Source organism: Balaenoptera musculus, chromosome X, assembly GCF_009873245.2.
Source record: "Balaenoptera musculus isolate JJ_BM4_2016_0621 chromosome X, mBalMus1.pri.v3, whole genome shotgun sequence".
Lineage (NCBI taxonomy): Eukaryota > Metazoa > Chordata > Mammalia > Artiodactyla > Balaenopteridae > Balaenoptera > Balaenoptera musculus.
Genome location: NC_045806.1, coordinates 14,634,405 through 14,651,060, shown reverse-complemented (window position 1 = coordinate 14,651,060; position 16,656 = coordinate 14,634,405). Strand labels below are relative to the sequence as shown.

The following is a 16,656-nucleotide window of genomic DNA, read 5'->3' as shown; positions in this document are numbered from 1 at the left end:
AGGAGCAGGTTCTCCTCCCTAGTTGTTGGAGTAGAGGCCCCCCAATGTGTTCCCTAGCTTTGTTTCTGATCTGTGGTGCAAGGTAGGTGGGATTGGAGCACTCCCACTGGGAGAGAAGCCACTGAGTATTCCTTATTTGGAGCTGTTCACCTGTGGGTGTGCTCTGTTGTGTCACCTTTCACACTGTTACACTGTTGTTGGCACTGCTTTTGGCCTCACTTTAACTGTGGGTATGCCGGCAATTGGTCCTGGTGTCTCTGAGGCATTGTTTTCACCAGGCCACCAACGTAGATGTACTTGCAGTAATCATGGATCTGGACCCGCTGTGGGCACTATGGAGGCAGCTCAGACTCTGGCCTGGCCCAACCCCCGCATGTACCTGCCCACAAAGTCCACAGTTGCTAAAGCTAGACCCATCTCAGCTACGGGAGCATTCATTGTCCATTCAGATGTTCTGTAGGTGCTGAGTTTACAAAGCCAGTTGCGGGGGTATAAATCCATGGTTCGCACAGCTGCGAGGGGAGATTTCAGCTCTTCTTCCTTAGTCATACAACCCCTGGGGCTCAGCTGTGGTTTCAACCCTGCCTCTGCATGTGGGCCACCGACAGGCGTCTGCTCCCGAGACTGCCCCAGAGCACGTGAGCTCGCCTGGGTGGGAGGTGGCAGAGGAGGTGGCAGCAGCTGGGGGTGTGCAAGCCCACGCCAGCGGGAGCCCTTCCTAGTGCCTGTGGAGGCAGGGGCCTGCACATGGAGAGAGAGGCTGCAATGGCGGGCCCCGCCCTTTGTACATCACTCAACAATGGCACTTTGCTTCTATGGCTGTCAAGGCTTCCTCCACAAGCATTTCCAGTTGCAGGGCTCCTCACTCTTATCCCCTGAGGCCGTCTCCTCACAGCTGGCAGCAGTCCTCTCCCTGGGTCTGCTCTCCAAACCCCCAAGTTCCAGCACCCAGTCCCTGTGCATACCGGCGGACACATGTCTCAGGCTGGGATGCGCAGGGCTGTGGCACGCACTGCTTGTGTGGGTCTCACTCTGTCCTTCCTGCCACAGACCGATTGCTGCACTCTCCTCCTGGCCTCCGAAGCTCCACTTCTGTCCCAGCTGATCTCCCCACCAGTGAGGGGGCTTTCCCAGTGCAGGAACCTCTCCTCTTCTTCAGCTTCTCCTTGCAGGGGCACAGGTCCCGTCCCGCTTGCTCTCCTCTTCCTTTTCCCTTCTTCTATCCTTATCGTACCTGGTTACATAGGGATCTTTCTTGTCCTTTTAGGCATCCGAGGTCCTCTGCTAGTGTTCAGCACGTGCTCTGTGAGAATTCTTCCATCTGTAGATGTATTTTTGCTGCATTTGTGGGGAGAAGTGAACTCCACATCCTCCTACTCCTCCACCATTTTGACTCCCCCTCTATTCTGCTATTTTTGGATGAAGTTGTCTATAGATGTCAATTAAGTCCAGTTGATTGGTGGTGCTCTTGAGTTCAACTATGTCCTTACTGATTTTCTGCCTGCTGGATCTGTTTCTGATATAGGGGTGTTGAAGTTTCCACCTGTAATAGTGGATTTGTCTATCTCTCCTTGCAGTTCTGTTTTTGCCTCACATATTTTGATGCTCTGTTGTTAGGTGCATACATTATGTCTTGGAGAATTGACTCCTTTATTATTATGTAATGCCCCTCTTTATCCCTGATGACTTTTCTTGCTCTCAAGTCTGTTCTCTTTGAAATTAATACAGCCACTCCAGCTTCCTTTTGATTATTAGTGTTAGAGTGGTATGTCTTTCTCCATTCATTTACTTTTCTATATGTGTCGTTATATTTAAAGTGAGTTACTTGTAGACATATAGTCGTCTTGTTTTTTTGATCCACTCTGACAATTTGTCTTTTTTTCTTTCCTTTTTATTTTATTTTTTTGAATCTCTAAAATGATTGTATAACCTCACAAATTCATACTAAGTTCCTACTGGGGGGCACGTTTTTCTAATTAATCCTGAAAAGGTGAAAGAAAATTGGGGCTGAATCTCAGATGTGGTATCACTGAAGGCAGTAGGAGAGGAATGTGGATCGTCCTCTTTGGTTGGTGAAATTGAGGAGGGGGGACCATTACCTTTCAAAAATTAATAAAGCAACACATTAAAAATGCTGTTCATATTTTCTATTTTTTCCTGGCTCCGTCTTGGAAGGTTATACCTTTCTAAGATTTTGTCCATTTCTTCCACGTTGTCCATTTTATTGGCATAGAGTTGCTTGTAGTAGTCTCTTAGGATGCTTTGTATTTCTGTGGTGAGACAATTTGTCTTTTAATTGGTGTATTTAGACCATTGATGTTTAAAAGTGATTATTGATATAGTTGAATGACTATCTACCATATTTGTTACTGTTTTCTATTTGTTGCCCTTATTCTTTTTTTCCTATTTTTGTCTTTCACACTTTTTCTGGCTTTTGCGGTTTTAACTGAGCACTTTGTATGATTCCATTTTCTCTCAGTTTTAGCATATCAATTATACTTCTTATTTACTTTATTAGTGGTTCCTCTAGAGTTTGCTGTATATATTTACAGCAGATATGAGTCCACTTTCAAGTAACACTATACCACTTCATGGGTAGTACAGGTACCTTATAACAACAAAATAGTCCTAATTCCTTCCTCCCATCCCTTGTATCATTACTATTATTCATTTCATTTATACATAAGCATATGTGTATATATATATGTGTGTATATATATATATATATATATATATATATATATATACAGGTAAGCACACATAGTTGAATTCATTGTTGCTATTATTATTTTGAATGAACTGTTATCTATAGAGCAGTTAAGTATAAGAAAAATAAGAGTTTTTAGTTTGCCTTTTTTAATTCATCCTCTGATATTCCGTCTGTCTTTATGTAGATCCAAGTTTCTGACCTATATTATTTTCGTTCTCTCTGAAGAACTTCTTGTAATATTTCTTGCAAGGGAGATCTTCTGGCAACAAGTTCCCTCAATTTTTGTCCTAGAAAATCTTTATTTCTCCTCACTTTTGAAGGATAATTTCAAAGATTACAGAGTTCTAGGTTGGTGGGTTTTTTCTCTTAACACTTTAAATATTTTGCTCCACTCTCTTCTTGCTTGCATGGTTTATGAGAAATCAGATGTAATTCTTATCCTTGCTTCTGTATTGGTAAGATGTTTTTGCCCTCTGTCTTCTTTCAAGAATTTTTTCTTTATCTTTGACTTTCTGCAGTTTGAATATGATAGACCTAGGTGTAGTTTTTTGGGCATTTATCCTGCTTGGTGTTCTCTTGAGCTTCCTGGATCTGTGGTTTGGTGTCTGACACATGCCTCAGTTAATCCATCTGTAAAGTGGGGATTATAATAGCAGCTACTTCCTGAGGTAATTTTGGGAATTAGGATGAATTCAATGTGTGACAAGCATTTAGAAGAGTACTTGGAATGTAGTTAGTACTACATAAGTGTTAGCTAATATTTAATAGACACTTGCTAAGCAGCAAGCTAAGTCCTTTTCATACAGGATCTTGTTTCTTCCTCACAACAATCCTATCCTCAAGAGGTACCTATTAGCTCCATTTTACAGATGGGGAGACTAAAAGCTTAAAGAGAGTAAAGGTCTTTTTTTCTTTTTCTTTTTTAAAAATTAATTAACTAATTAATTTTTGGCTGCGTTGGGTCTTCGTGGCTGTGCTCAGGCTTCCTGTAGTTGTGGGGAGCAGGGGGTACTCTTCATTGTGGTGCGCGGGTTTCTCATTGTGGTGGCTTCTCTTGTTGCGGATTACGGGCTCTAGGCGCACAGGCTTCAGTAGTTGTGCCTCATGGGCTCTAGAGCACAGGCTCAGTAGCTGTGGCTCACGGACTTAGTTGCTCCGTGGCATGTGGGATCTTCCTGGGCCAGGGCTCGAACCCATGTCCCCTGCATTGGCAGGCGGATTCTTAACCACTGTGCCACCAGGGAAGCCCAAGAGAGTAAAGGTCTTGTCTATGATCACACAGCTAGTTAAGTGGCAGGTCTGCAACTCCAGCTCAGGTCTGTCTGATTGCCAAGACCATGTGTTAAATTATCAGGGAGCAGCATCTCAGAAGGGGGTTGGATTCTAGTTAATCTCTATGATCCCTTTCAGTAATAAAATTCTATTGTATGAAGTTTGAAATAATGCCAGAATAATACTGTGGTAAAGTGCACAGGCTTGGGAGTTGGAAAGCCTGTGTTTAAGCCAGTCAGGCATACTCTCTGCTTTCCCTACTATGACATGAAGCTAATCCACCTACCTTTCTTCTTGAGTTGTTTTGAGGATTTAAAGAGCTGTTGTATGTAAAACATTTTTGCGCAGTGCTTTGTAAGTGGTACTGGCGCATTGTAGGTGCTCAAAAAAGTTAGATAATAAAATAATTATAATTTTAAAATCTTCTCTAGTAGTTATATTATTGGAAAGAATCATGAAATGCGTTGATTTAGAGGCCCCCAGGTTGTCCAGGCAGGAGGGCATATGGTAAAAAACTGTTGATATGGAGCTTGGCTAGAAGAGGTCAGAATAACTTGCATAATAGAACGCAGCCCTTGGGCTGCACAGAAGCCCTCCTGCAGAAGAAGGTGAAATGACTCTGGTATGTGGAGATTTTATTTCTAATGCTGGCAGTCATAAGAGAATTGGGACACTCTTGGGCATTATGGCAAGGCTCTTATTTATGATCAGTCTCATTCGCAGGAAGGATTAATTTGGAGGGAATATTCCCAACATGGCTGGTCCTGATTGGAGAGGGACCAGATGGCCTTTAAGCTGGACATCAGCCATGCCAGACAATGTTAGGACTGCCTGCTTTCTGAGCTTCTCAGAGTGAAAGGGCTGCCACAGTGATGTGACTCGGGCATGGCATTTCTTAGAGTAGCATAAAGGGATATATGATTGTTAGAATTAGAGGTGACAGCTGCTGTGGGAGCCAGACCTATGGGTGAAAGGGACAAAATTCCTGTCTCTCACATTTCTCTGTGTGTTTATGTGTGTGTGTGTGTGTGTGTGTGTGTGTGTTTATGTGAATGATTCTATTACTGCTATTTCCATCTCCTCTGAAGTAGCAATTCTACTCCCTTTCTTTGGCTGCCCAAGTAGCCCCACCTCCAGAAATGTGACTTATAATCTCAAAGCCCCTTGCTAGCCTTCTTCAATAATCCCTGCTCATCACACATCACATTTTACACTGCCACAGTTTTGGTTTTCAGATCTCTCCCCTTAGTCAATAAGCATGGATGGAAGGCATATTAGGTGACTGGAACTGTGTTACGACCTGAGGATACAAGAAGAATGATAGAGTTGAGAGTTCTTAGGGTGATAGGGATGTTGAAACAGAAGTACAACACTATGTAATGGGCTGTGAGAGAAGTGTCGTAATTTGGGTTTCTCTCAAAGCAGGCCTGTGCCACAAGGATTCGAATGCAAGTAATTTATTTGGGAAGTGATGCCAGGAAATACTGGTAGAAAAGATCAGGGAATTAAGGCAGGGAACAGAAGAAAGCTGATCAAGGGTGCATTTTTAAGCTAGTTACTACCATAGGCAACTAGGGTTCAGTCTCCCTGGGGAACTCTAGGAGCCGGTGTAAATGTGCCTCATTCTCCCAATCAAGGGGCCACACAGCTGGGGCAGTTAGCCATCAGGTCCCTCTTCATCAGTGTTTGAAGGCTGTCTGGAGTGGCATTAACTCCCTAGCACTACTCCCGAGCACCTGGCCAAATGTGCTCTGGTGGGCCAATATAGAGCCCCAGGTGGAGCGACAGGTGTTCATAGCAAGCATCCTTCTGTGTCTTCCTCGTCATAGTAAGCATCTCTTCCAAGGAGATGTAGGCAGGGCCCCAGCAGCATCCGCTAAAAGAAGTATGTTGGGTTTATAGGGAGGGCACACAGAAAGGATTAGCCATTTCTAGTTTGGGTGATCAACAAAGACTTCATAGAGAAGAGCTTCCCAGGCCAGAACAAAGGCACGGAGTGTTTGGGAGAATGCAGTGAGTTCAACATGGTTGGCGTGGATGCTGTCAGGGAGAGAGCTTGGAGTGCGGGAAAAGATAGTGCTTGTGAGCAAGCCAGGACCAGCTCTAGGAGGCCCATACAACAAGCTACACTCCACACTCTGCTGGAGATGCAGAGAAAGCCACGGATTTAAGAAGGCTTGTGACCTGGCCACATTTGGTTTTTAGAAAGATCAGTGCGGCAGGACAGGTGGCTGCTCTTTCCTGTTTGCTTCCTGTGAGTTTAATGTCTATTTCCTGTTGCTGTGAGCATCACCCTGGCACTAATTGATTCCCATCCAGTTTGCATTTTCCCCAACACTCTCATAATCAGCCTCATTACGTCCCTTCATAGATGGGTGTTGTCTCCTCTCTGGGGCTCTGGGTCACAACCCCATGGGGTCCCTTCTCCAGGCTTCTAGGTTCTGATAACCTCAACCTCTTCCCTTTGTTCCTCCACATCCCGGGGAGGCCACTGATTCCTGTGTTATCTCAGCATCCCCTGTCTACCTTTTGAGTTCTTCAGTGTCTTTTTCAGCAATTTCATCTCCCATCCCTGGTTTACCTCTGCTGAAATAACTGGTGCTTTGTCTTTCTGCCTGGATCCTGGTTGGTGGAGTACACCGATGGCATACCAATGGAGTACCTGGGGAGTGGGCTTAGCTTGGAGAACATGAGTTTGCAGTCCGCACACTTGTTTGATTTTCCCCAAAACTCTCAACAGCCAGGACACAGGCATGGATAAGTCAGATGGTTGGGCTGATCAGACTTTGGGGGTTTGAAGAGGAAGATGTTCAAGAGGACATATAAGCATCACAGGCAGGTGAACTAGATAATAACAGCAACAGCAGCAGCAGCAACAATAATAATAGATATACATAAAATTTTGTTTACTGTGTGCCAGGCACTGTTTTAAGTGCTTTATGTATACTATTATTTAACTTAGCCCCACGACAACCCCAGGAGATCTGTATATACTTTTATTCTCCATTTTGCAGATGAGGACACCAAGGCACCAAGAGGCTCAGTAATGTGCCCAAGGTCAAATAGCTAGTAAGGGGCAAAGTTGATATTTGAACCTGGGCAGTCTGCCTCCATAGTTGGGACTCATCATCATTACAAGGGGTGAATTTCCTCCCCTACAGTTCTGACTCCACGGATATATGACTTAATGCCTCTATGACACTGCAACTTGGCTGTGAAGTTTTAGTGATGATGACACATTTCCAAGAAGCCCTTACAGGAAGTCAGAGAAAGCTGAGCTTAATCTACAAAGATGAGACTGAAAAGAAAGCTGGAAGAAAAGGCATGGACTACTGGGGGTGTGGAGCTCCTCTTCTGCAAAAGCACGGATGGAAACGAGACAGAGGAGCTGAGAGTTTATCATTCTCTGAAAGCTTAATTAGGTCATTGGCGAGGACAGAATATTAAAAAAAAAAATCCCATCAGCTAAAGACCTGTGGGATTTAATTCCCTCATTCCTATTCCTTAGTCTTAGAATAAATGAAGCCTTTTCCTAGTTACAAAAATGAGGTTGAAAAATGATTGATTGTCCTAACGAGGAAAGAGAACAGCTGCCTGAACAGCAGATGTAACTTTTATAATCATTTCCTCTTCATTGGTTTTCTCCCTAATGACCCCAGCACTGATGATAGTATTTAAGAAGGAGGGTGTGTGATGGGCAGAGGCCTGGAATGATCAGGAAGCTTGGACAAAGAAGTAAATGGTTGGCCTGAGTCCCTCGTGATTGGCTGCATTAAGTTATGGCTATTCATCAGGCTGGTTGAAGACAGCATAACTAGAGTTTGTGGCAACCCAGTGTCCCAGGACTGAGGGCCAGACCTGATAGAAAAACCACCCACAGCTACTACATGTACTTAAATCTGCTCCAGCTTCACTAAGACCCTAGGGTAAACAGTCATGCAGAGAGGAACATCCCCACCAGGGGACATTTAGCAGCAAGCCTGCAAAGAAACTGAAATGTGATAACATAGGCAGCAGGCATGGTGGTTAGGAGCATGGGCCCTGGCAGCAAAGACTGTATTCAAATCCTGACTCTACCACTTACCAGCTGTGTGATAATGGGCAAGTCACTTAACCTCTCTGTGCCTTGGTTTCTAGCTGTGTGACCTTGGGCCAGTTTCTTAACATCTCTGTGCCTTATTTTACAGTTTCCTAATCTGTAAAATAAGGATGATAAGAATACCTATTTCATGGGATTGTTGACGGGATTAAATAAGTAAATGTAAAGCACTCAGTGCAGTGCCTGGCATTATAGTAAGTCTATTTACATGCTTCTTAAATATCGTAAATGACCTGCCATTGGTAAAACTGAATCAGCCAAGTTTTTATGCTATCTGCAAAAGTACGATGCAGCCAAGTTAGTCTTCAGTGCCCTCCAGATTCTTGGACCTCTTTCTCTGTCCCTTCACTTCCATGGCATGTTCCTTTATTCTGTACAAATATTGCACACAAATCTCAGGCGGGGCTAAGACCTCAATTTATGGTGAGATGCTAGTGACTGTTAAGCTTCATCATGTTCCTCCTGTCAGCCTTAGATCAAGGGGCTCATGTGGCATTTCAGGCACTGGCCAGAAGTGGTGGACCTCTCAGGGCCACTTGGTGCTCATTTTGAAGATCAGTTTTGTGTGACCTCTCCTGGTGTCCCTCGCCACAGCTCAGAAATCTCGAGCTTACTGTTCCCCCAGCTGGGACCCCAGATCCCAGCACATCCTGTTCAGGCAGTCCTGACATTGCACCCCCAAAGCAGTCATCTCTTTGGCCTATGGGTGTAGCCATTGTTGGTTCTGGACGTGTTGGATCAAAGCTGCTTGGTAATACTCTTATCCACATATCAGGGTAGCTGTCCCAAATTTTGGTTTGGTTCAAGTAGATATAATTACCCCTAATGTTAAAGAGCAAGATTTCTTCTAGTCAAAACATTTGTCTTCATTTCTTGTAGCCTCATGCTATCTCCATTTTGCAAGTGAGAAAAATCAGGTTTGGTTGTATATGCTAGGAACCCTATCTTAAAGTGTCTTCAAAAATATGGGAAATTAATTGCTCCAAATAAATGACGAGCCCATTGGCAGGGCAGTGATCAGCTTTGGTCCTATGAAGACCATCTTCTCTTGAGAATCTTTCAGCTCTCCTCCTCCACAGTGTGGCTTGATTCTCAGGCTGGTAGAAGGTGCTACAGCACCCCTGGGGCTCAGATCCATACCCCAAAACGCCCGAGGAAGACAGGAACCATCTTTTCTGGTGGTTCTCTTTAAGAAGCACCCCAAAAGTGTCCTCTTGTGCCTCATTGGCCTGAATCTGGTCATACGCCAACCCCTGAATAATCATGGAGGCTGGGAGAATGCCGTGTGCTAACTGGCTTAGGTGTGGAATTTTGAGCCAATCACTGTCAAAGGGGCTGTAATTACATTTAGCTCAATTAGTCTCACCAATGGTATCGGGGAAAGAAAGACACCCAAACAAAAGTCTGTGGTTTTGTCAGGAAGTGGTCATTGTCAAGATGCTGGATAGGTAACCAGGCAGTCAGCCTATATAATGGTCTCCACTGATTCTTGCCTCCTGGTAGTCACACCCCACCCCTCCCCTCTCCTTCCCTCCCCCATTGAATAGGGCTGACCTATGTCACCAATAGGATATTGCAGAAGTGACAGTGTGACTGCTGAGGCTAGGTCCTAAGAAGCACTGGGGCCTCTGCCTTGGATCCCTCCCTCTAGGAGAAGCCAGCACCATGCCATGAGGACACCTCTGTAGCTCTGTGCAGGGGCCCACAGAGAGAGGAACTGAGGCCTGCAGACAACAGCCTGCACCAATTTACCAGCCATGAGTGTGAGCCATGTTGGAAGTGGATCCTGATCCAGCCCCAGACAAGCTGACATCTTAATGCAATCTCATGAGAGACTCTGAGCCAGACTCACCAGTTAAGCTGTTCCCAGATTCCTGAACTTCAGAAAACCATGAGAGGTAATAAATGATTCTTGTATTAAGCCACTAAGCTTTGAAGTGATCTGTTACACAGCATCCTACAACCGGAATGGTGACCTTCAATGGACACTGCAGCGATTTTTTTTTTAGATCCAAGAGGTTTCCCTCCTCCCTTTCCTTTTCTTTCTAGATAATTCAAGTAAAATAAGTGCTTTTTAAAGAATTCCCTGTCTTTGCTCCCCATTACTTTCACTGCTTCATTGAATGGGCAGCTACTAACCAGATATGTTTTCTGAGGAATTTCGCTTGAGTTCTTAAAAAATTCAGAACTTCTAAGTTGTGCCACAGACAAGGCTGGCATGGAAAACATTGAACTGGGAAGTTGCCTGAGTAACAAAGTGAGAAGTTTACCAGGCCCACCCGGATAGCTGACTTAGAGTCAGTCCTTAGTGTATACAGGCTCTACCAAGTCGGAAACAGAACGTTCAGCTTTACAAATAATCAAGACAGAATTTCCCCCTGGAAATATGGTAAAGCTAAAAAGGATTATAACATTTCATTTGCTTTTTTCCTGATTATAAAGGTAAAAACTTTTAAAATTAGAAAATGTGGAGGATAAACACTGAAAAGAATAAAGAAGAAACTAGAAACCACCCATAATCTCACTACAGAGACTACTACTAACATTTCTTCATTGCATTTCACTATAAAATTGTGACATGAAATATACAGTTTTATATCCTGCTTTTTCCGTTATGTTCTGAGCATTTTCTCATGTCGTTAAATATTCCTTGAAAATGTGTTCTTTACTGGATGCTTAAGGTTTTATTAAATAAGTGTGCCATCATTTATTTAGACATTCTTCTAGGTGATTCCCAATTTTTTCTATTATAGACAAAGCTGGGGGGGCAATCCTTGTACATTCATCATTGTCCACTTTTCTGATTACCTCTTTAGTAGCTATAATTCCTAGAAGTAGAATTATTGGGTCAAGTTTGTGGTATTTTCTAAAGCCATTGATCTATATTGCCAAATTGCCTTTCAGGATGTCTTCGCAGTTTATAGCATTCTAAGAAGGTAATGAGACTGTTCATGTCATTGCACATTTATCAAAACAGAGTAGGACAATTTCTAAATTATCATTTCTAAATTATTGTCAGTTTGAAAGGTAAAAATAGTATGTTTTAATTTGCATTCATTTATTAGTTGGAAATTGAACATTCTCTCGCACATTATTAGCTATTTTTATTTCTTCTTTTGTGAAGTGTCTATCACAACCTTCACCTATTTTTTCCATTAGGATTTCATCTTTTATTTATTTTTTCATGTTCTTTTTTTTTTAGGATTTCATCTGTTAAAAGACACTGATTTTTAAAATATTTAGGTCAATAATATTAAATGTAGTACAGATATTTTCCTTGCTTGCTCATTTGCCTTTTAATTTTATTTATGGTGTTTATAGATGATCATATTGATTTCTTTCTCTGCTTTTATATTTTGGAAGTTTGTTACCATGTCAATATGATTTAAGCATTTGTTTTTAAATTTGTGTTTCTCTTTTAATTATCAACCCATCAAGAATTTATTTTCTGGTATGGTGTGAAGTAAGAATCTAACTTTGGGGCTATTTTTTTTTCTGGTTTAGTCAGCTAGTTGGCCTGAGACAGTTTATTTAATAAAACTTTAGTTCACCACTGATTAGTATGATGACCTTTGTTGCATACGAGATTCTTATGTATATGTGTCTAGCATGGTTCACTATAGCTGTAGGTAGGGTACATTTAGATAAAGTCTCCTTCTTTTAATATTCAAAATATTAATAGGGACTGACCAGTTTCTACTGGACTCTGTGTTCTCTACAGCAACAGAAACAGAATTGGTGGTTTACCAGTGAGTGAGATGGCACCTGAAGTTCTCTTTTTTAGGGGAACTGGAAGCTGGGCTGGTCCATAAGCTCCTGGGGTAACTGGGAAATTTAACTGGGGCTGTTACAAGAGGAAGATACTATACGTCTCGCTCAGCCAGGGGAGGGGGAGAAGGATAAGGGAGAATGACACATGCGATAGTCATTATTTCAAGATAAAGTCTTGTTTGAAAACTTCATAAGAAATGGAGTCTTCATAACATAACCCTTGTGACAGAATCTGCAGTGTCTCCTGAACAATTGAAGAAGTTGTTCAAGAGATGTGTTACCTCAATAGTAAGTTTTTAATGTTGGTGATTCAGGTTTCTTTTGGAAGCAAGCACCTTTTAAAACTTCACTGTATTAGTTAGGGAGATTCTAGCTGCTGTAAAAAGTATTCCCCCAAATTTTAGTGGCTTAGTAGAATAGAATTTATTTCTTGCCTTCATAACTGTCCACAGGGAGTTCCTGGTCAGCAGACAGTGTTCTATGCAGTCATTCAGGAACCCAGGCTTCTTCCATCTTGTGTCTCTGCTGTCCTATAGGGCATAAGACTCTACTGCTTAATCCTTTGTATCTAGCTAGCAGCCAAGTGAAAGAAAAGAAGATGGAGAAGGCACACCTGCTTCCTAACCACCTGAGCTCAGAAGGGGCACACATCACATGTGCTCACTTTCCTTTGTCAAAAGCTAGCCATATGGCTCTACCCATATGCTAGAAATATAGTACCTGACGGAGAAACCATTTCCTAGCAACAATTTTATACATGGAAGCAAATGCATGAATTTTATCGTATGGTTAGCTGTCTCTGCCATATTCGGTAACTAACAAAATTTTCAGATATATAATTCATGGGGTTGATGAGACATTGGTATAACAGAGTTTATCAACCTCATCACTATTGACATTTTGGATTGAATAAGTCCTTGTTGCAGGGGTCTGTCCTGTGCATTTAAAGATGTTCAGCAGCATCTCTGGTCTCTACTCATTAGATGCCAGTAGCATCCCCCTAGTCGTTACTGTTTTCTGTTCATTGCCCTTGTCCTTTGTTTGTTTGTTTGGTCTTCTACTTTTTTCTGTCTTCTCTTGTTTTAATTGAGCATTTTATATGATTCCGTTTTCTTTCCTCTCTTAGCATATCAATTATACTTCTTTTTTTTATAACTTCTATTTAATGGTTGCTCTAGAGTTTTCAATATACATTTACAATGATTCCAAATCGACTTTCAAAGAACACTATACCACTTCATAGGTAGTGCAAATAGCTTATAACAGAGTATTCACAATTCCTCCCTCCCATCCCTTATAACCTGCTGTCATCCGTTTCACTTATTCATAAGTTACATTCGCTGAATACATTGCTGCTACAATTATTATGAACTGTTTTGTGTTAGGTTAATTAAGAATTAGAAAAAGAAAAATATTTTATTTTACCTTTACTTATTCCTTCTATTGCACTCTTCTTTATGTAGTTCTGACTTTCTGACCTATATCATTTTTCTTCTTCTAGAAGAACTTTTTTTTAAAACATTTCTTGCAAGGCAAATCTACTGGCAACAAATTCCCTCAATTTCTGTTTGTCTAAAAAAGTCTTTATTTCTCTATCACTTTTGAAGGATAATTTGACTGGATACAGAATTGTAGGTTGGTGGGTTTTTTCTTTCAACACTTTAAATATTTCACTCCAGTCTCTTCTTGCTTGCATGATTTCTGAAGAGAAGTCTGATGTAATTCTTAACTTTTCTCCTCTATAGGTAAAGTGTTTTATTTCTTTGTCTTCTTTCAATATTTTATGTCTTTGATTTTCTGCAGTTTAAATATGATATGTCTAGGTATAGATTTTTTAATATTTATCTTTTTGGGTGTTCTCTGGGCTTCTTGGATCTGTGGTTTGGTGTCTGTCATTAATTTTGGAAAATTCTCAGTTATTACTTCAAATATTTCTTCTCTTTCTACTCCATCTGGTATTTCTATTATACATATATGACACTTTTGTAATTGTCCCATAGTTCTTGGATATTATGTTCTATCTTTTAATTTTTTTTCTCTTTGTATTTCAGTTTTAGAAGTTTCTATTAACATATCACTGATCCCTTCCTCAGTCATGTCTAATCTGTTGCCGAGCCCATCAAAGGCATTCTTCATTTCTGTTAGTGTTTTTGATTTCCAGCATTTCCTTTTGATTCCGAGAATTTCTGTCTCTCTGTTTACATTTCCATCTGCGTTTGCATGTTATCCACTTTTTCCATTAGAGACTTGAGTATATTAATCATAGTTGCTTTAAATTCTTAGTCTAATAATTACAAAATCTCTGCCATATCTGAGTCTGATTCTGATGCTGGGTGTGTTTTTTGCCTTTTGGAATGCCTGGTAATTATTTGTAGAAAGTCACACATGATGTAATGATAAAAAGAACTGAGGTACATATCCCTCTAGTGTGAGGTTTTTATGTTTTATCTGCTTAGGAGTTAAGTTGTGCTTATTGTTTGCCTTAGCTGTAGGTATCAAAAGCTAAAATTTCCTCTGATGTCCTTATTTTTGTATCCCCTGTTGTCTTTGGGTTTCCCTAGAGTCTTCTTAAATAAGGTCTGAGATGTGCAATTCTCTCAGTTGTATTACTTTATTATTATACAAGAGCCCATATTGATGTGGTAAGGTGTGGGATATTTTCTATAATCCTATGATTAGGTCTTAGTCTTTTAGTGAGTCTGTACCCCTCACAAGTGCCTTTTATCCCCCCCTCAACCTTAGGTGAGATAGGAAGGCTAGAGGTGGCTGGAGTTGGGTGTTTCCCTTCTCCCAGGTCAGTTAGTAAAACCCCAGTTGGTAAGGCCCTGGAAAAATAGTTTTCTTGAGAATAGGCTTTGTTAAGAAGCACAGAATGATCTAGGCATATTTCAAAATGGCCATGTTGGGGCTTCCCTGGTGGTCCAGTGGTTAAGACTCTGCACTCCCAATGCAGGGGGCCCTGGTTCGATCCCTGGTCAGAGAACTAGATCCCACATGCTGCAACTAAGAGTTCGCATGTTGCAACTAAAAGATCCCGCATGCCACAACTAAAAAAGGTCCCACGTGCCGCAACTAAAAAAAGATCCCGCATGCCGCAACTAAAAGATCCCACATGCTTCAACTGAAGATCCTGCACGCGGCAACGAAGATCCCACATGCCACAACTAAGATCCAGTGCAGCCAAATAAATAAGTAAATAAATATTTTTTTAAAAGGCCATGTTTCCCCTGCCTCTGCTAGAAACACGAGGAAATTTCCCTTTAATCTTTAAAAATAACACAAAGACAAAAGAGCATATGCTTCACATGCCTGATTCGAAGGTCAAGACTCATTATGTTTTAACCTCTGTAAATTTCTCACTACCTGATTCTGAATTAATGCCTTAAGTATGATGAAGAATAAGCAAATTAGTAGGTTATACATAAGTTTATATGGGTCAAGAAAGGCATGTAACCTATTTAAACTCTTTGGGAAACAAACCATTTTCAAGTTTTTGGCAGCATTAAGTGGTAGAAAAGGGACTTCCCTGGTGGCGCAGTCGTTAGGAATCCACCTGCCAGTGCAGGGGACACGGGTTTGATCCCTGGTCCGGGAAGATCCCACATGCTGTGGAGCAACTAAGCCCATGTGCCACAACTACTGAGCCTGAGCTCTAGAGCCCGCAAGCCACAACTACTGAGCTCACGTGCCGCAACTACTGAAGCCTGCGCACTCTAGGGCCTGAGTGCCGCAACTACTGAGCCCCTATGCTACAACTACTGAAGCCCGTGTGCCTAGAGCCTGTGCTCCACAACAAGAGAAGCCACTGCAATGAGAAGCCCGTGCACCGCAACGAAGAGTAGCCCCTGCTTGCCGCAACTAGAGAAAGCCCGTGCACAGCAACAAAGACCCAATGCAGCCAAAAATAAATAAAATTAAATTTTAAAAAATACATTTAAAAAAGTGGTAGACAAATATATTAATTAGAAATAACTTACTAAAGCAAGTCTTTGAGAAATTCTAATGGTAATATTTTAGTTAATTGCTTGTATTATATTAAAGGACTGGAATATCTTTTGAATATTTAGAACTTTCATGAGTCTAGACTTCCTTTCCTTCAGTTGGTCCTATTTAATGTGGTTTTATGCTGCATCTTGTATTTCTGAAAACTGGGTTTTTGTATGTATTGAGGCTGAAGAACCTTGAGAACTGTCACTGGCCGACCAGTGGCTCAGTAATCATCAACAAGACCACTGGGAGTGGGAAGGTGGTTAGATGGTGCCCTTGAGTGACTTAATGGGAAGGTTCTTTATGAGAGATTTCCTGAATAAACATGTAGTCTTTTCATTCCTTTAGATATGCTAAAAATTTTTCTTGGAATCAGCCCGACCCTGAGATAGCTCTTTATCTAACTTATTTTGGCCCCAGTAGACGTGCTTTTGCTGATTTGTGTTTAGCTGTTGTAATGCTGACTGGCATTGAGAAACTTGATATCATATTAAGTTCAAGGTTGTTATTTCTCCCTCTATCACTATTTTATGCAGTATCTGCATTATGAGTACCCGATGAAGAAGCTTCTCTGAAATGTCACTAGCTAACAATAGACAAAGTGAGTCATGGAACTCATTGAGTTTCCCACTATGGGTAGACAGCTAGGAAGCTCAGAACTGAGAATGAACCCACTTCTTGCACAAGACTATGGGATCATAAACTATGCATCTGTTTTTCATATCGCTATTCTTTCTTCCCCTCATTGTCCCCTCTCTCTCCCTTCAGTCTTAACTGTGAAAACCTGATAGGGGTCCTGGAAGTAAAATTCAGGAAA

General features: G+C 41.6%; 1 protein-coding gene across 4 annotated transcripts in view; it reads left to right on the top strand.

Moving 5' to 3' along the window:
• Positions 1-16,656, top strand: part of RAI2 (retinoic acid induced 2) — a 402,071-nt gene that overhangs the window by 50,388 nt on the left and 335,027 nt on the right. The window contains exon 3 of one of the 4 annotated variants that reach the window (XR_005018443.1): positions 9,733-9,804. The exons of the other annotated variants lie outside the window; for them this stretch is intronic. The gene's annotated coding sequence lies outside the window, so the exon portion shown is untranslated. Of the gene's footprint in view, positions 1-9,732; positions 9,805-16,656 lie in introns of those variants that run through there. 4 annotated transcript variants of the gene reach the window in all.